This window comes from Oryx dammah, unplaced genomic scaffold, assembly GCF_014754425.2.
Source record: "Oryx dammah isolate SB20612 unplaced genomic scaffold, SCBI_Odam_1.1 HiC_scaffold_29, whole genome shotgun sequence".
Taxonomy (NCBI): Eukaryota; Metazoa; Chordata; class Mammalia; order Artiodactyla; family Bovidae; genus Oryx; species Oryx dammah.
The window spans coordinates 65233591-65254171 of NW_024070213.1; positions in this window are offsets into that span (position 1 = coordinate 65233591).

Below are 20581 nucleotides of genomic sequence, written 5' to 3' on the forward strand. Positions count from 1 at the left end.
CCCATTCTCCTCCTGCCTGCAACCCCTCCCAGCATCAGGGTCTTTTGCAATGAGTCAACTCTTCACATGTGATGGCCAGAGTATTAGAATTTCAGCTTCAGCATCAGTCCTTCCAAAGAAATCCCAGGACCGATCTCCTTTAGAATGGACTGGTTGAATCTCCTTGTAGTCCAAGGGACTCTCAAGAGTCTTCTCCAACATCACAGTTCAAAGCATCAGTTCTTCGGTGCTCAGCTTTTTTCACAGTCCAACTCTCACATCCATATATGACCACTGGAAAAACCATAGCCTTGACTAGACGGACCTTTGTTGGCAAAGTAATATCTCTCCTTTTCAATATGCTATCTAGGTTGGTCATAACTTTCCTTCCAAGGAAAAACTGTCTTTAAATTTCATGGCTGCAATCACCATCTGCAGTGATTTTGAGTCCCCCAAAAATAAAGTCTAACACTGTTTCCACTGTTTCCCCATCTATTTCCCATGAAGTGATGGGACCAGATGCCATGATCTTCGTTTTATGAATGTTGAGCTTTAAGCCAACTTTTTCACTCTCCTCTTTCATTTTCATCAAGAGGCTTTTTAGTTCCTCTTCACCTTCTGCCATAAGGGTGGTGTCATCTGCATATCTGAGGTTATTGATATTTCTCCCAGCAATCTTGATTCCAGCTTGTGCTTCTTCCAGCCCAGTGTTTCTCATGATGTACTCTGCATATAAGTTAAATAAGCAGGGTGACAATATCAGCCTTGATGTACTCCTTTTCTTCTTTGGAACCAGTCTGTTGTTCCATGTCCAGTTCTAACTGTTGCTTCCTGACCTGCATACAGGTTTCTCAAGAGGCAGGTCAGGTGATCTGGTATTCCCATCTCTTTCAGAATTTTCCACAGTTTATTGTGATCCACACAGTCAAAGGCTTTGGCATGGTCAATAAAGCAGAAATAGATGTTTTTCTGGGACTCTCTTGCTTTTTCAATGATTCAGCAGATGTTGGCAATTTGATCTCTGGTTCCTCTGCCTTTTCTAAAACCAGCTTGAACATCTGGAAGTTCATGGTTCACGTACTGCTGAATCCTGGCTTGGAGAATTTTGAGCATTACTTTACTAGCATGTGAGATGAATGCAATTGTGCAGTTGTTTGAGCATTCTTTGGCATTGCCTTTCTTTGGGATTGGAATGAAAACTGACCTTTTCCAGTTCTGTGGCCACTGCTGAGTTTTCCAAATTTGCTGGTATATTGATTGTAGCACTTTCACAGCATCATCTTTCAGGATTTGAAACAGCTCAACTGGAATTCCATCACCCCCCTAGCTTTGTTCATAGTGATGGTTTCTAAGGCCCACTTGACTTCACATTCCAGGACGTCTGGCTCTAGGTAAGTGATCACACCATCGTGATTATCTGGGTCATGAAGCTCTTTTTTGTACAGTTCTTCTATATTCTTGCCACTTCTTCTTAACATCTTCTGCTTCTGTTAGGTCCATACAATTTCTGTCCTCTATCGAGCCACCTTTGCATGAAATTTTCCCTTGGTATCTCTAATTTTCTTGAAGATATCTCTAGTCTTTCCCATTCTGTTGTTTTCCTCTATTTCTATGCATTGATAACTGAGGAAGGCTTTCTTATCTCTTCTTGCTATTCTTTGGAACTCTTCATTCAGATGCTTATATCTTTCCTTTTCTCCTTTGCTTTTCACTTCTCTTCTTTTCACAGGTATTTGTAAGGCCTCCTCAGACAGCCATTTTGCTTTTTTTTTTTTTTTTTTGCATTTCTTTTCCATGGGGATGGTCTTGATCCCTGTCTCCTGTACAGTGTCACAAATCTCCATCCATAGTTCATCAGGCACTCTGTCTATCAGATCTATCCCTTAAATCTATTTCTCAGTTCCACTATATAATCATAAGGGATTTGTAAAGACAGGTTCTTTGCAAATAAATATCCAAGTGATTCCAAAAGAAAACAGTTATATTCAAGAAAAAACAATATTTATATATAAAGATTCGAGAAATTAAGAAATGAAATATCAATAGTACATATAGATTTCAGAAAGTTTCCTTGCACTGGCCATTAAAAGTTACAAAGGGAGGTGGTCCTAAAATGATTGAGGAATAGGACAGGGAGACCATTTTCTTCCCCACAAATTCATCAAAATATCATATGAATGCTGAGCAACTTCCACAAAACAACTTCTGAATGCTGGTAGAGGACAACAGGCACCCAGAAAGGCAGCCCATTCTCTTCAAAAGGAGGTAGGACAAACTATGGAAGACAAAAAGAGAGACAAAAGCGTTAGGGACAGAGACCCACCCCAGGGAGGGAGTCGTGAAGGAGGAGGAGTTTCCAAACATCAGGAAACCCTCTCACCAGTGGTCTTTGGCGAATTTTGGAATCTCAGAGGGCAACATAACCGGGAGGGGGAAAATACCCAAAAAACAAAACCCACAGAATGTGTGCCTTAACCACAACTCGCAGCGGAGAGATAGCCCAGAGGCTCGAGTCTGCCACCAGTGAGCAGGGGGAGGTGCGAGTTGCATGCTTAGGATAAGGACCATGCCTGAATGCCCTGAGGACAATCTGAAGGAGCTAATATGAGATAGCAACCCAAACTGTGGGATAGCCACAGTTTGAGAGGGAAAAAAAAGAGAGAGAGAGAGAGAGAGAGAGAGAGAACTTTTCCATGAAAAGGTCTAAGGAAAAGAGAGAGAGAGAGAACTTTTCCGTGAAAAGCTCTAAGGAAGGCACAGCCTGGCTGGCTCACAGAACAAAGATTGAGCGAATACCAAAGGAGAGCTCGCTGGCTGCAGACCGGCCCATCCCCCTACCAGAAGCAGAGAGGCAGGCGGGAGACAGCCAGAGCCAGAAGGCAAGAGGCAATCTCAGCCCCAGAGACAGCATCCTCCACCAAACTATAGGCAGGCTCCCAGCGGCTAACCAAGTCTTCCTGGAATTCTGGACCTGGACGGTTGACATCTTCCAGGAGGGTCGCAACCTGAGATCAGCCCCCCAGAGGAGACACACAGCAGACAGCACATCCAGGAAACCAAGCAGCTGGGACCCAGGAGGTGATAAGATGCACTACATACCTGGGATACTGTGCTCGCCAAGCACCTGGTCGCCTGAGCTCCTCAGACCTAGGAATGGCACAAAACACATGCCCAACTGAGTCTGTGCCTTTTCAGAGCACCCAAGAACCTGAACCTGAGGAGCTTAGACCTGGGAAGTGCATGTAACCCAGGGCCCACTTTGAACAGTTTCCCTTTAGAGCAACCTGGAGCCTGAGCAGTGTAGACTGGGAAAGCATGGGCACCACCGTGAACCCGGGCAAACCCAGTGGAGTTTATACACTGTGAACACTCCCCACACACACCAGTGATATTTGTTTGCAGTGTTCCTCCCTCCCCACAGCACAACTGAACAAGTGAGCCTAAGTAAGTGACCACCTTTGCCCCTTGTGTCAGGGTGGAAATTAGACATTGAAGAGACTTGCAAACAGAGGATAGCCAAAATAAACAAAGAAGAGGGAGCCGCTCTGTGCAACAGATTAAAACCCTGTAGTTAGCATTGACTAAGCATTGGGAGGGGCCTATAGAACTTGAGAAGTATAAGCTGGAACAAGGAACTGTCTGAAACTGAACTGACCCAACATTGCCCTCAAGAGCTCCAGAGAAACTCTTAGATATATTTTTACTATTATTATTGTTTAATTTTTTTATTTTCAAGTTCTTTATTACTCCTTTTATTTTCATTTTTATAACCATTTTGATAATCATTTAATTTTTAATTTTCATTTTATAACCTTGACAAAAAGACCCTATTTTTAAAGCAAATTTCACATATATATTTTTTATAATTTTTGTGATTGATTTTGTTTTGTATTTTCAACATTGTATTTTTGAGAGTCTAACCTCTAGTCTAGATTTTCAATCTTTGCTTTCTGGTATTTGTTATCAATTTTGTACCTTTAAGAATCTAATCTTCAGTACCCATTTTTACTTAGGGGTGTGATTACTGGATAATTGATCTCTCCCTTTTTGGATGTCCCTTTTCTCCCCCAGGTCACCTCTATCTCTTCCCTCCCCCTTCTCTTCTCTACTTAACTCTGAATCTCTCTGGGTGTTCCAGACTGTGGAGAACACTTAGGGAACTGATTACTGGCTAGGTTGGTCTCTCCCCTTTTGACTGTCCCTCTTCTCCTCCTGGTCACCTCTATCTCCCTTCTCTTTCTTCTCTTCTTGATGTAACTCCATGAACCTCTCTGGATGGTCCGGACTGTGGAGAGCATTTAGGGAATTGATTATTGGCTAGATTGCTCTCTCCCCTTTTATTTCCCCTCTTCTCCACCTGGTCACCTCTATCTCCCTACTCCCTCTTCTCTTCTCCAAGTAACTCTGTGAACCTCTCTGGGTGTCCTTCACTGTGGAGAACCTTTTTACAATTAACCTAGCTGTTTTATCATCAGTGCTGTGAGGATGGAGAAGTCTTGAGACTCCTGTAAGAATAGGACTGAAAGCCAGAGGCAAGAGGTTTAAATACAAAACTTGAGAACACCAGAGAACTCCTGACTTCAGGGAACATTAATCAACAAGAGCTCATCAAAAAGCCTCCATACCTACACTGAAACCAAGCTCCACCCAAGAGCCAACAAGTTCCAGAGTAAGACATACCATGCTAATTCTCCAGCAACGCAGGTACATAGCCCTGAGCATTAAAATACAGGCAGCCAAGTGTCACACCAAACCCACAGACACCTCAAAACTCACTACTGGAACTTTATTGCAATCCAGCTCCACCCACCATAACACCAATGCAAGTTTCCTAACCAGGAAACCTTGACAAGCCACTAGTCCAAACCAAACAAAGGGAGAAACCTCCACAATAAAAAGGAACCACAAACGTCCAGCATACAGAAAGGCCACCCCAAACAGAGCAATCTAAACAAAATGAAAAGGCAGATAAATATTTAGCAGTTAAAGGAACATGACAAATGCCCACCAAACCAAACAAAAGAGGAGGAGATGGGGAGTCCACCTGAAAAAGAATTCAGAACAATGATAGTAAAGAGGATCCCAAATTTTGAAACAAAATGGAGTTACAGATAAATAAACTGGAGACAAGGATTGAGAAGATGCAAGACATGTTTAACAAGGACCTGCTCCTAAGTCACTTCAGTTGTGTCTGACTCTGTGCGACCCCATACACGGCAGCCCAACAGGCGCCCCCGTCCCTGGGATTCTCCAGGCAAGAACACTGGAGTGGGTTGCCATTTCCTTCTCCAGTGCATGAAAGTGAAAAGTGAAAGTCAAGTCGCTCAGTCTTGTCCGACTCTTAGCGACCTCATGGACTGCAGCCTACCAGGCTCCTCCGTCCATGGGATTTTCCAGGCAAGAGTACCTAGAAGAAATAAAAAAGAGTCAATCAATAATGAATAATGCAATAACTGAGATCAAAAGCACTCTGGAGGGAACCAACAGTAGAATAACTGAGGCAGAAGATAGGGTAAGTGAGGTGGAAGATAGAATGGAAATAAATGAAGCAGAGAAGAAAAAAGAAAAAATAATGAAAAGAAATGAGGACAACCTCAGAGACCTCCGGGAAAATGTTAAATGCCCCAACATTTGAATCATAGGAGTCACAGAAGAAGAAGAAGACAAAAAGAAAGGCCATGAGAAAATACTTGAGAAGATAATAGTTGAAAACGTCCCTAAAATGGGGAAGGAAATAGCCAACCAAGTCCAAGGAACCCAGAGAGTACCAAACAGAATTAAACCCAAGGCAAAACACCCAGGACACATATTAATCAAATTAATGGAGATCAAACACAAAGAGCAAATATTAAAAACACCAAGGAAAAAGCAACAAATAACACAAATGGGGATTCCCATAAGGATAATAGCTGATCTTTCAATAGAAACTCTTCAGGCCAGAAGGGAATGGCAGGACATACTTAGTGATGAAAGAGAAAAACCTACAGCCCAGATTACTATACACAGCAAGGATCTCATTCAAATATAAAGGAGAAAGCAAAAGCTTTACAGGCAAGCAAAAGCACAGAAATCAAAACTGTAATCAAAAATCTTCCAAAAAACAAAATCCCAGGACCAGACAGCTTCACAGGTGTATTCTACCAAAAATTTAGAGAAGAGCTAACACCTATCCTACTCAAAATCTTCCAGAAAATTGCAGAGGAAGGTAAACTTCCAAACTCATTCTATGAGGCCACCATCACCCTAATACCAAAACCAGGCAAAGACACCACAAAAAAAGAAAACTACAGGCCAATATCACTGATGAACATAAATGCAAAAATTCTTAACAAAATTCTAGCAAACTGAATGAAACAACATATTAAAAAGAGCATACGTCATGACCAAAGGGGCTTTATCCCAGGGATCCAAGGATTCTTCAATATCAACAAATCAATCAATGTGATATGCCACACTAACAAATTGAAAGATAAAAACCATATGATTATCTCAGTAGATGCAAAGAAATCCTTTGACAAAATTCAATATCTATTTAATATGATAAAAACCCTCCAGAATGCAGGCATAGAAGGAACAAACCTCAACATAATAAAAGCCATGTATGTTAAACCCACAGCAAACATTATCCTCAATGGTGAAAAATTGAAAGCATTTCCCCTAAATTCAGGAACAAGATAAGGGTGCCCCCTTTCACCACTTTACTATTCAACATAGTTTTGGAAGTTTTAGCCACAGCAATCAGAGAAGAAAAAGAAATAGAAGGAATCCAGATTGGAAAAGGAAAAGTAAAACTCTCACTTTTTGCATATGACATGATCCTCTACTTAGAAAACCCTAAAGACACCACCAGAAAATTACTAGAGCTAATCAATGAAAATAGTAAAGTTGCACGGTGTAAAATTAATACACAGAAGTCTCTTGCATTCCTATACACTAACAATGAGAAAACAGAAAGAGAAATTAAGGAAACAATTCCATTCACCATTGCAACAAAAAGAATAAAATACTTAGGAATAAATCTATCTAAAGAAAAAAAAAGACCGATATGTAGAAAACTACAGTCATTAAGACAGTATGGTACTGGCACAAAGACAGAAATATAGATCCATGGAACAAAATAGAAAGCCCAGGGATAAATCCATACACCTATGGACACCTTATCTTTGACAAAGGAGACAAGAATATACAATGGAGAAAAGACAATCTCTTTAACAAGTGGTGCTGGGAAAACTGGTCAATCAATTGTAAAAGAATGATACTCAAACACTTTCTAACACCATACACAAACATAAACTCAAAATGGATTAAAGACCTAAGTATAAGACCAGAAACTATAAAACTCATAGACAAAACACTCTCCAACATAAATCACAGCAGGATCCTCTATGATCCACCTCCCAGAGTAACAGAAATAAAAGCAAATATAAACAAATGGGACCTAATCAAACTTAAAAGCTTTTGCACAATGAAGACAAATATAAGCAAGGTGAAGAGACAGCCTTCGGAATGGGAAAAAATAATAGCAAATGAAGCAACTGACAAACAACTAATCTCAAAAATATACAAGCAACTCCTGCAGCTCAATTCCAGAAAAATAAATGACCCAATCAAAAAATGGGCCAAAGAACTAAACAGACATTTCTCCAAAACAGACAGATGGCTAACAAACACATGAAAAGATGCTCAACATCACTCATTATGAGATAAATACAAATTAAAACCACAATGAGGTACCATTTCACACCAGTCAGAATGGCTGCTATCAAAAAGTCTACAAACAATAAATGCTGGAGAGGGTACGGAGAAAAGGGAACCCTCTTACACTGTTGGTGGGAATGCACACTAGTACAGCCACTATGGAGAACAGTGTAGAGATTCCTTAAAAAACTGGAAATAGAACTGCCATATGACCCAGCAATCCCACTGCTGGGCATATACACCAAGGAAACTAGAATTGAAAGAGACATGTGTACCCCAATGTTCATTGCAGCACTGTTTACAATAGCCAGGACATGGAAGCAACCTAGATGTCCACTGGCATATGAATAGATAAGAAAGCGGTGGTACATATACACAATGGAATATTACTCAGCTATTAAAAAGAATGCATTTGAATCAGTTCTAATGAGGTGGATGAAACTGGAGCCTATTATACAGAGTGAAGAAAGTCAGAAAGAAAACACCAATACAGTGTACTAACACATATATATGGAATTTAGAAAGATGATAACAATGACCCTATATGTCAGGCAGCAAAAGAGACACAGATGTAAAGAAAAGACTTTTGGACTCTGTGGGAGAAGGCGAGGGTGGGATGATTTGAGAGAATAACATTTAAACATGTATATTACAATGAAATAGATCGTCAGTCCAGGTTCAATGCATGAGACAGGGTGTTCAGGGCTGGTGCACTGGGATGACTCTGAGGGATGGGATGGGGAGGGAGGTGGGAGGGGGGTTCAGGATAGGGGACACATGTACACCTATGGCTGATTCATGTCAATGTAAGGCAAAAACCACTACAATATTGTAAAGTAATTAGCAATTAAACTAACTAAATAAAATTTTTTAAGTTACAAAAAATGTATAGCTAATGGTTATAAATTTTAAAATATACTGAAATAGTCCAAAAGAAGATAGGAAAAAATAGAAAGATAAAAAAATGTACCAACAGCAAGTAAATAATAAACTGGTATATCTAAATCCAATCACAACAAACTATAACCATGATCTAGTAATTTTGTTTCTTCCTAATCCTTTGTGTTTCTTCCTAATCCTTTGTGTTTCTTTTTTCTTGAATGTGATATTTAAAAGAGAAAAAATAAAATAAAATTCCAGCTTTTCACATTTAGCATTTACCATAGCCTTACTATGGCCAACCCTGAATATTCATTTGAAGGCCTGATGCTGAAACTCCAATACTTGGCCACCTGCTATGAAAAGCTGACTCATTAGAAAAGACCCTGATGCTGGGAAAGATTGAGGGCAGGAGGAGAAGGGGACAACAGAGGATGAGATGGTTGGATGGCATCATCGACTCAATGGACATGAGTCTGGGCAAGTTCCGGGAAATGGTGAAGGACAGAGAAGGCTGGTTTGCTGTAGTCTATGGGTCACAAAGAGCAGGACACAACTGAGAGACTGAATAACAACACTATGGCCAGTTTTAAGCTACTGGGCAACTTCACTGAATGCAAAGTTGGACAATCGTGTACACAACCAGATCTTGTGAGCTAGCAAAACAGGTTCCAGCACACTACTGTCTAGGTCTATATATTAAATTATGATGAAGAATTTGCAAATTTGTTGCCTTTAGGCATATCATTTCTAAAAACTTGAGTTTAAGATTAACATTGAATTACCTAATTGTATAGAGGGCAAGGTAAGTACACTGATCAAAGCTAGCTAAATAAAATATAATGGATATTGGATGGTATGGTGAGCAGAATTCTCAGATGGAGTCCAAGATTCCTGTGTCCTGATATACATGCCTTGTATAATTTTCTCCATTTGACTGTTGTCTAGAAGAGATGCACTTATAACATTAAAAGTTTTCTTTTTTAATATTTATATTACATATAAATATATAAGAATTCAAAGTAAAATTAAAATGATAATTAATATTTTTGAACATAAAGACCAGTAGAATTGCTTTTATTCTTATTTGTTTCAGACAAGTATATAATATCCTGAGTTTTGAAATACACCAAATAATTTTCTAAAGATAGGCAGAGATTATATGGTTATCAATAGGAAAGTAAAAAAAGGAAGTACAATTTATATTAGATCAGTGCTTTTTCACACCATTTCCTTGGATTTAAAATGAAGATTTCACCCATAGTAACTAGAATTTGTGATTAAATCTCCCACTTTCAAGTTTATCTTCCTACATGAATGCAAACTCTGGTAGCAATGAATGTGATCACTTGTTGAATTTTACCTAAGTACAGATATTGTGTAAAGTAGCCTTTTCCTCATATTTCAATCAATTAGGGTAGAGTCTAGGCCTCCTTATGTTTTCAAAGAAACAATTTAGAGATGTAATAAATAGTTACAGTTTTGTATCTGTGCTGAAGCTTATCTGTATGACAGAAAGTAGAAAGGGATATTTTTTCTAAGACACACAGGGAATTCAGGAGAATCAAAAACAACTGATTTCCCTAAAGGTATATCTGGCAAATTTGGAAAAACAGTATAGATATGTATGGTTTGAAACATGAAACAGGTTTTCACATTGAGAGTAATAAGGAAAACTTCCTTTTCTGAGTTCAATTTATCAGTTTATTAACTCTGTCATACCCTCCTTTCTTTTTATATTTACCCATGAAAATCAAATTAATCTCTTGAATGGAAACCAAATATTCTTTAGACTTCACTGCATTTAGTACTTTTGTCATCTGGTACTAGAAAAATAACAAAGAAAATATAGATATTGTCATTTTTTTGTTGTTTTTTAGTAATAAATTTACACATATGGATATATATGGATCCATAGATTGTGACAGATTTTATTCTATCACAATTTGGACATATGACATAAGTGTCCAGAGACATGAAGATAATATTCTTTCTACCAAAATAAGTAATATCTAGATTTGATAATGTGGTTCTTAACTTTATCACACAGGGCTTTCCTGGTGGCTCAGATGGGAAAGAATCTGCCTGCAATGCAGGATATCCAGGTTTGATCTCTGGGTTGGGAAAATCCTCTGGAGAAGAGAACGGGAACCCATTCCAGTATTCTTGCCTGGAGAATTCCAAGGACAGAGGAGCCTGGTGGGCTACAGTCCATGGGGTCACAAACAGTCAGACATGACTGAGCAACACTAACTTTATTACACATGTGATATTAACATTGAGTAATATACAGGAAACATCACTGATTTTTGGAATTAAGAAAAAAAATTCTGAGTTATGCTTTGTATCATTTTACTATTGCTGTGTAATAAATAACAAAAATTTAGTTGCTAAAAATCATACATTATCTCACAACTTTCTTGAGTTAGGAGTTCTGGGATAGATCACCTGGCTCCCCACCCAGAGTTTCACCAAACTGAAGTAGAAGTGTCAGTCTGGCTTCAGTCCCACCTGAGATTCAGGGTTCTCTTCCAAACTACCTGGTTGTTGGCAGAATTCAGCCTCTTGCCTTACTGAATTAACCTGCTTAATTGCTATCTATCATCTGGGGGCCACTCAGCTTCCATAGGTCATCTTTGGAGTTTGGTTGTTCGCTTCTTCAATACTAATAGGAGAATTTATGTTGTTTCTAATCTCTCTATCTTATTTTACCTCTGACCTTCAGATTTTCTTTAAAAGCGTCCATCTTATTCAGTCATCCCCAGTAAGGTTAATCTGCTATTTGATTAATTTAAAATAAACTTTTCAGGGACCTGAATTATATCTCCAAAAATCTGTTCACCTTTGCCACATATTGTAACCTTATCAAGGAAGTGATAACTTACCACTTAACTCATCAGCACTAAAATGTAGAAAATTACAAGACATGTATACCAGGAGGGAAGAATCTTGGGAACCACCTTTCAATCCTGCTTAATTTATAGTCCAATATCCATTATGTTTTATCTGTGTAACATTGAGCAATTTACTTATTCTCTGTTAAGTCACATAACTGTATTAAATAATCCATCTAGGAAACTTCTAGCTTTGACATTCTAAAATTCTAAAATGTGGAGAGAGTTCAAAATTATAGTGATAAGGGACACACACACACAGAGATTTCTGGAAGATTAAAGTGCTCTGATTCTGGCAACAGTTGTAGGAGCTTGCCTTGGACTCACAAAGTTGTGGTTAAGCAAGTAAATAAAGACATCAAGAGTAAGTTTTTAAATGAATTCAGAGTACAGATTTATTGCCAATCACCTCTTCATGAAAATGCTGTGGGATTCAAAACATAACATGGGACATTAAAGTAGTCATTGAACTATAATCATTATGGAAATTTAGAAATTTGAGAGGTTTGACATAGCAGGTAGTAAAGCTGACTAAAACTCTAAAAGTTGAGGTGATTTTAATGGCATCTCATCTAAAATGATAAGCTAATATTGCTATGTAATCTGTCACATTATAAAATTGTATTTCTAAGCTAATAAAATGGTTTATAAAGCTTGACTTGAAATACATTTGTAGTAGTATATTAATATTAGAAAGATGTGAGAATACATAAAACATAAATGCAACAAACTTCTCTAGAGAAAGTTTAGCAGTTAAGACAGAAAACACAGTTGTGTAATAAACTCCTGAAAGTGTAAGCTCTACCAGGGGGAGAAAAAAAGAGATGGAATGGAACAGCAGGATTTTCTCTTCCATCATAACCTCATTTAGAGTATTCCTGACTTGAAATACCAAGGGTGGTCGTACTCAATGCTTCTGAAAACATAACAATGTGCACTTTTTTACATGGCATTCCACATAACAGTGTTTCAAATGGTTTCCAAAAGGGTTTTATAGGATTTACTAACTCAAGACAATGTGGCACTGTGTGGTCCTTGAAAAATCCACAGCAGTAATACTGGGCCAACAGATCTTATTCAATCTGGATAGACAGATAACCAAAAAGAAAGTACAAATCCTTCAGTGACATAAAGGAAATAGTAATTATCAGCTAGGAGGTCTCTGAGAGGCTTAAGGGGTGATCCTGTAACTAGCTTTGGTGTGAGTAGAATGCTAATCCTCTAGGGTTGAATAAGAGATGCTAGATAAATTCTGAGGTACTTGAAATCACTGTCCTATTTATAAAGACACAATAAGAGGGTTGAAGAAGTGGAAATAAAGGTGATGTAGGTTACCAGATAAATACGAGTAATGGTGAACCTCCTTTATTCACACTCCACTAGGCTGACTCTCAAATGGGAATTGCTGTCTAACTTGCTGGCTGACTGTCAAACTTACTGGGTTTGCTCCAGATGTGTTTGGACTTAAAGGGAGGTAGAAAGGTTGAAATGTCTTACAGTGTGCTCTGTGGTACTTAGGAAAGGCATCCAGTCACAAGATGTGAGAAGCCCAATGCTACACCTGGACTTCCTAAAGTCACCTTCACATCAGTCACTTAACTGACTGAAGTACTTTATGAACTCCTGCTCTGGTGCTATCCAAGGTCTCTAGATTTTTCACTGCTGACAGGAAAGTCAATTCACTAAGTTACTCTCCTTTTCAACCTAACTGATGAAAGGATATTAAAGGTGAGGAAAAATTGATGCTTTTAAAAGAAACTTTATGTAAAATTGGGGTAGAGGTAAGAATAGGCACTTGGGAGGTTATAAGCTGTACCGACTACAACAGGAAATCACACGAACAGGCAGTCTGAGTTTAACTCTGGGCTCTTCTAGATTTTGTGTGACCTTTGGCAAATTAATTGTCTGCTGTGGACCTTGGTTTCTATATTTAATTACAATGGTCTAATAATTTATTAAATATAACATAACAAAAAAATCCCTTTAACCCTGCTAAAACTGTACCCACCCATAACTCAAATTTTTCATTTATTGCCACAGCTCTTATCATTGTTATATCCAATAAACAGTCTGCTTACTTATTTTACTTTGGTTTCTGTTCCTTAAGGAGAGGTAATCTACACTAGAAAAGGTATGTCTGTCTGTTTTGCCAATAGCTTTATAACTAGAGCCTAGAATATTACCTAACACATAGTTCAGTTCAGTTCAGTCACTCAGTCGTGTCCCACTCTCTGTGACCCCATGAATCGCAGCACGCCAGGCCTCCCTGTCCATCACCAACTCCCGGAGTTCACTCAGACTCGCGTCCATCAAGTCAGTGATGCCATCCAGCCATCTCATCCTCTGTCATCCCCTTCTCCTCCAGCCCTCAATCCCTCCCAGCATCAGAGTCTTTGCCAATGAGTCAACTCTTCGCATGAGATGGCCAAAGTACTGGAGTTTCAGCTTTAGCATTATTCCTTCCAAAGAAATCTCTTTAGCATCATCCCTTCAGAATGGACTGGTTGGATCTCCTTGCAGTCCAAGCTCAAGAGTCTTCTCCAACACCACAGTTCAAAAGCATCAATTCTTCGGTGCTCAGCCTTCTTCACAGTCCAATTCTCACATCCATACATGACCACAGGAAAAACCATAGCCTTGACTAGACAGACCTTTGTTGGCAAAGTAATATCTCAACTTTTGAATACCCTGTCTAGGTTGGTCGTAACTTTCCTTCCAAGGAGTAAGCATCTTTTAATTTCATGGCTGCAATCACCATCTGCAGTGATTTTGGAGCCCCCCAAAATAAAGTCTGACACTATTTCCACTCTTTTCCCATCTATTTCCCATGAAGTGGTGGGACCAGATGCCATGATCTGAGTTTTTTGAATGTTGAGCTTTAAGCCAACTATTTCACTCTCCTCTTTCACTTTCATCAAAAGGCTTTTTAGCTCCTCTTCACTTTCTGCCATAAGGTGATGTCCTCTGCATATCCGAGGTTATTGATATTTCTCCCGGCAATCTTGATTCCAGCTTGAACTTCTTCCAGCCCAGCGTTTCTCATGACAAACTCTGCATGTAAGTTAAATAAGCAGGGTGTCAATATACAGCCTTGACGTACTCCTTTTCCTATTTGGAACCAGTCTGTTGTTCCATGTCCAGTTCTAACTGTTGCTTCCTGACCTGCATATAGGTTTCTCAAGAGGCAGGTCAGGTGGTCTGCTATTCCCATCTCTTTCAGAATTTGCCACAGTTTATTGTGATCCACACAGTCAAAGGCTTTGGCATGGTCAATAAAGCAGAAATAGATGTTTTCTGGAACTCTCTTGCTTTTTCAATGATCCAGCAGATGTTGGCAATTTGATCTCTGGTTCCTCTGCCTTTTCTAAAACCAGCTTGAACATCAGGAAGTTCACAGTTCATGTATTGCTGAAGCCTGGCTTGGAGAATTTTGAGCATTACTTTACTAGCATGTGAGATGGGTGCAATTGTGCAGTAGTTTGAGCATTGCCTTTCTTTGGGAATGGAATGAAAACTGACCTTTTCCAGTCCTGTGACCACTGCTGAGTTTTCCAAATTTGCTGGCATAATGAGTGCAGCACTTTCACAGCATCATCTTTCCGGATTTGAAATAGCTCAACTGGAATTCCATCACCTCCACTAGCTTTGTTCGTAGTGATGCTTTCTAAGGCCCACTTGACTTCACATTCCAGGATGTCTGGCTCTAGGTGAGTGATCACACCATCGTGATTATCTGGGTCATGAAGATCTTTTTTGTATAGTTTTTCTGTGTATTCTTGCCACCTCTTCTTAATATCTTCTGCTTCTGTTAGGTCCATACCATTTCTGTCCTTTATCACATAGTAAGGGATCATATTTATAATTTTTTGAACAAATAAAACAGTTCTGTTTCACAGGTTCTTGTGAGAATAAAATCACATGACTTATGTAATGGATCAAATGCACAGCCCCTGAAAAATATTAGTGCCCTCTTTCACACTGTTCGTGGTCTATCTTTTTAAGAATATATAGGAATCTGCCTCTCTGACAGATTTTGAGTTCTGAGAATGTAGGTACTTATTTTATTTGTCTTTATATACTCATCACCTGGCAAAGGACTTGGCTCAGTATTTAATAACTATTCAGGGAATTAATGAATGAATATTTCAATATTATATGATCAATAAATAATTGAAACAGGAGAGAAAAGCACCTGACATAAACCAAAAGGCATAAAGTGCATCCTTCTAGTGAACAAGGTAATACAATTATTATCCAGTTTCTTGACAAAGCCTTCTACAGCTAGACTCTGAATCAGAAGATTTGGCATTTCACAAAACAAAGCAGAATATTTTGTAAGTCATTTTAATTTTCTTATTTGACTTTTTTTCCCCCCAAAAAAGGCATGTATGATATTCCATTCGTGTTGATTCCATAATATTTATCAAGTTCATTATATATATTCAATAGTAGGGCTTTCCTTGTAGAAAAATTGATCAAGATATATTTTTAGCCATATATCATCTTTCTTCCTTTGAAACCATCCTGCTAGAAATTGAAATACAGGAAACATTGTTTTATGAATTGCTACAACTCAACTGCATATACTAAACTTTAATGACAAAGAAGAAACTAAATAGCATTGGTTTCAACTAGATTTGTCTCTTTGTTTGAGGCATATCTGCAGGGTGGGGTGGGGGAGGATTCACATTCTCAGCTGTAGTTGCTGAAACAAAATTCAAAACAAAAGAAATCATAGTCTTTAAAGAGCATGGCAATAATGCTGGCATTTCAGATTGTCCTGAGTATAAAAAATAGGTATAGTAACATAATGAGTAAAGCATTAAGATCAATCCAAGACTATTAGTCCTCAAAGATTCTAAGACATGCAGACATGATATCAGTGAGGTCTAACAGAGACTAGGGGGTCAAAAAGGAGCAGAAGTCTAATTTGGATGGAGGATGTGGTTAAAAAGTTGTACTGTGTTAGAATGGTAAATTGGAAAGATAATAACAACATTTAAGTTTCAGAAGTACTAAAATTCTAGAAAATTCTCTAAGAAGAGGAAGGGGAACAGAGAAATGGAGTAAAATTCAATTATCAGTACAGAAACTCCAAGTTAATTAGAAACAAGAATGATTTTGCTAACTCGAAAGTGTTCTTCAGTTTATGAATAATTCACAATGAGTTTGGTACTACGGAAAGACTGAAAAGGGAATAAAATTGTCAAAGCTTTAGCACAGACTTAATTGAAAGTATGAGGTCCATAAAGCTTAAAAGATATGGCCAAACTGACATATATAATTAGTGACAAATAGGGCTAAATATGTCTCCAGAGACTCTCTTCAAGAAAAAAATTTATGCTACTAATTTGGATTTGCTATAATTTTGTACTTAGTAAAAGTATATTTGTAAAAAATAACATTTTAAAAAAGGAAGATAATTTTTATTTTGAAATAATTTTCAACTGCAAAATAGCTACAAAATTAAAACAGATAGTTCTTTTACTTCCCCAAGACATTTGAGAACAGGTTGCTAATGTAATGACTCATTTTGACCCAATACTTTAGAGTATAAGTTGTACAAATAAGGATCTTATTCTATGTCTAGACAATAAACCATGAAAATAAAAAAATAAGTTTTCTACATTATTACTGTCTAACCTATAGATCTATTGAATCTTTGTTGCTTACAGCTGCAATAATGTTTATAGAAAATTGAGCCAAGTTCATGTGCTGTGTACTCATTTATTATGTCTCCTTATTATTCTCCAATCTGAAACTCTTACTCAATCTTTGACATTCATGATTTTGAGATATTTGCATTTGCATAAATAATTTTTAGAATATACCTCAATTAGGATTTACCTGAACTTTCACTATTAATAGTTTCAGATCATACATTTTTGACATACAATTTCCCAGGTGGCTCTAGTGGTAAAGAACTCGCCTTCCAATGCAGGAGACATAGGAGACGTGGGTTCAGTCCCTAGGTTGGAAAGATCTCATGGAGAAGGAAATGGCAACCCACTCCAGTATTCTTGCCTGGAGAATCCCATTGAAGAGGAGCTTGGTGGGCTACAGTCCGTGGGATCACAAATATTTGGACTTGTATCTTACCAAGTCCCATGTGATTTCAATGTTCTCATTTCTTGAGATGTTAACACTATTCACTTAATTAAATCCACCTCTGCCAATTTTTTTTTCTTTCCTTTATCTTCTTTGGTTTTTCTTGATTGAATTAACTATTATTATGATGGTTACCAAACAGTACTTCTCTAATTCCGTTATTATTTCCTACTATTATCTGTTGCATTTTATTGAAAAGAATATCTTTCTAGTCACTCATTTACATCAGTATTAACTCATGAGTTGCTTTTTAATCAATAGGTTATTTACTTGGATACACACATTTTTTTTAGCTTTTTTTTTTTTTTTTTTTTCAGTAGGGACCTCTTCAAGATCAATTCTGTGTCTTTCTGACATGTTTCCATATTTTTTAATCTGTCTTTTCTCCAAGGTGCCCTGCTTTATTTTGGGGGAGGGGAGAATGGTATTTAGAAATCAACTGAGAAACTGGTAGGTACACATCAGTTTTGGACAGAGCTAGAGAATACATGCATCAACACATACATATACTTCTATATTTATATTTAAATGTTTATATCAGAAGTTCTAATTCTAATCCAATATTGCAAGGTTTATCCTAGTGTTCTTTCATTTCCTATTTGCATCTTCTTTCTCTGACAATGATAAAGTTAGTTCTCATTATTCTCAATATAATTACTTACTGAATTAATCTCTAAAATATGGAACTAATCTCTAATAGTCATCAATGACTCCTTACCCCCATTAGCATCTCCACTCCCTTCCTGAGCTCTGACAACTCATGCTGGGCCTTGCCCACATTTTACCCTTCCTCCTGCCCGATGAATCTATCTATCTATCTCAGCCTCTACCTAATTATTTTTTAAATTATATTATTAGGATGAAAAGAAGCATGCTATACTTCCGGTTATCTTTCATAAGGATTGCTATTATCTTCTTTGTAAAAACATGGTCATTTTTCAATGCTGTTTTTTTCCAAGGTGTGATTTCTTAGTTTAACTGCTAATCTGCATTTTTTTCCCCATCTTTTTTAGAGTTTCCAAAGGGGAGCAAGTTACAAACTGATGTTATTATTCTTCAATTCTGATGACAAGTTTACTCAAGAGAGGATATAGCTGCAAAGATCCAGTTAAGACAAGCATAGCAAGACTATTCTTAGAACACTGAGCAGTGCTCTGCACTCAAGCTTTTAAAGAATCCTGCCCATCATATTCACAGAGAATTTCACTAAGAACCACTAAACTCCATGAGCAGTCATATATTCACATGCATGCACACTTACATTCAAATACATATACATTTATAGAGAAGCTCCTGCCCACATCCTGTACCTTCCATCATTCTTAGAACATTTTGGCACTTCTAAAAGCCAACACTTCAGAATATCAGTGTAAGCTATTTATTCTCAAGTAGGGTGCTTTTGCCCCAAAGGAAAAAACAAAGTAGTTCTTATGATGTAAAAAAAAAAAAAAAAATCACTCTTTTTTATGTATAAAACACAACAATGCTATACACACAAATGCATGCACACATACACTTGGGCATACACACACTATATTAATGATAGTAAAATTTCATGGGAAAAAGTAAGTAGGAGAAATGTAAAGTAAAAGGCTCTCAGCAGGGGAATAATGGGAAATATTTGAGATACTGTATATGCCTATCACTTTATGGAAAATTCTCTACCAAGGAAATAAAATACCATTTTAGTTGAAAGTTCACCTGTACTCTGTGACCTCCTGGCTCTGCTGCCTTGATGCCTCTGATGGCCTGAAGTGTATCTGAGAGATATATGTCATTTTAATTCTTTCAAAAGGAAGAAATTAACCTTTAGATTTTATAGCTATCAAAGACACAGTCCCTTTGGGTAACCCTACCATTGCAACTCTTGAAGGTGTGGTCCTGTGTCAAATATTAGTAATTCCCTAACTAGGGATAACAAATGCTAGCTAGGTAGTTAATTATTATGCTAGCTATTTACTTATTTTTCATATGTAAAATAAGTATGTTCTTATTTTATATGTACTTATTTTTCATATTTTTCAGATGTTTATTCATCTAGTTATATACTCACTGGAAAGGGGCTTGATGGGAAATCAAAATTACTCAAATTTAGATAGATTACTCACAATTTGCCTGACTTCAGGCTCTACTACAAAGCCACAGTCATCAAGACAGTATGGTATTGGCACAAAGACAGACATATAGATCAATGGAACAAAATAGAAAGCCCAGAGATAAATCCACATACATATGGACACCTTATCTTTGACAAAGGAGGCAAGAATATACAATGGAGTAAAGACAATATCTTTAACAAGTGGTGCTGGGAAAACTGGTCAACCACTTGTAAAAGAATGAAGCTAGATCACTTTCTAACACCGCACACAAAGATAAACTCAAAATGGATTAAAGATCTAAATGTAAGACCAGAAACTATAAAACTCTTAGAGGAGAACATAGGCAAAACACTCTCTGACATAAACCACAGCAGGATCCTCTATGATCCACCTCCCAGAATTCTGGAAATAAAAGCAAAAATAAACAAATGGGATCTAATTAAAATTAAAAGCTTCTGCACAACAAAGGAAAACATAAGCAAAGTGAAAAGACAGCCTTCCGAATGGGAGAAAATAATAGCAAATGAAGCAACTGACAAACAACTAATCTCAAAAATATACAAGCAACTCCTGCAGCTCAATTCCAGAAAAATAAACGACCCAATCAAAAAATGGGCCAAAGAACTAAATAGACATTTCTCCAAAGAAGACATACGGATGGCTAACAAACACATGAAAAGATGCTCAACATCACTCATTATTAGAGAAATGCAAATCAAAACCACAATGAGGTACCACTTCACACCAGTCAGAATGTCTGCGATCCAAAAATCTGCAAGTAATAAATGCTGGAGAGGGTGTGGAGAGAAGGGAACCCTCCTACACTGTTGGTGGGAATGCAAACTAGTACAGCCACTATGAGAACAGTGTGGAGATTCCTTAAAAAATTGCAAATAGAAATGCCTTTTGACCCAGCAATCCCAC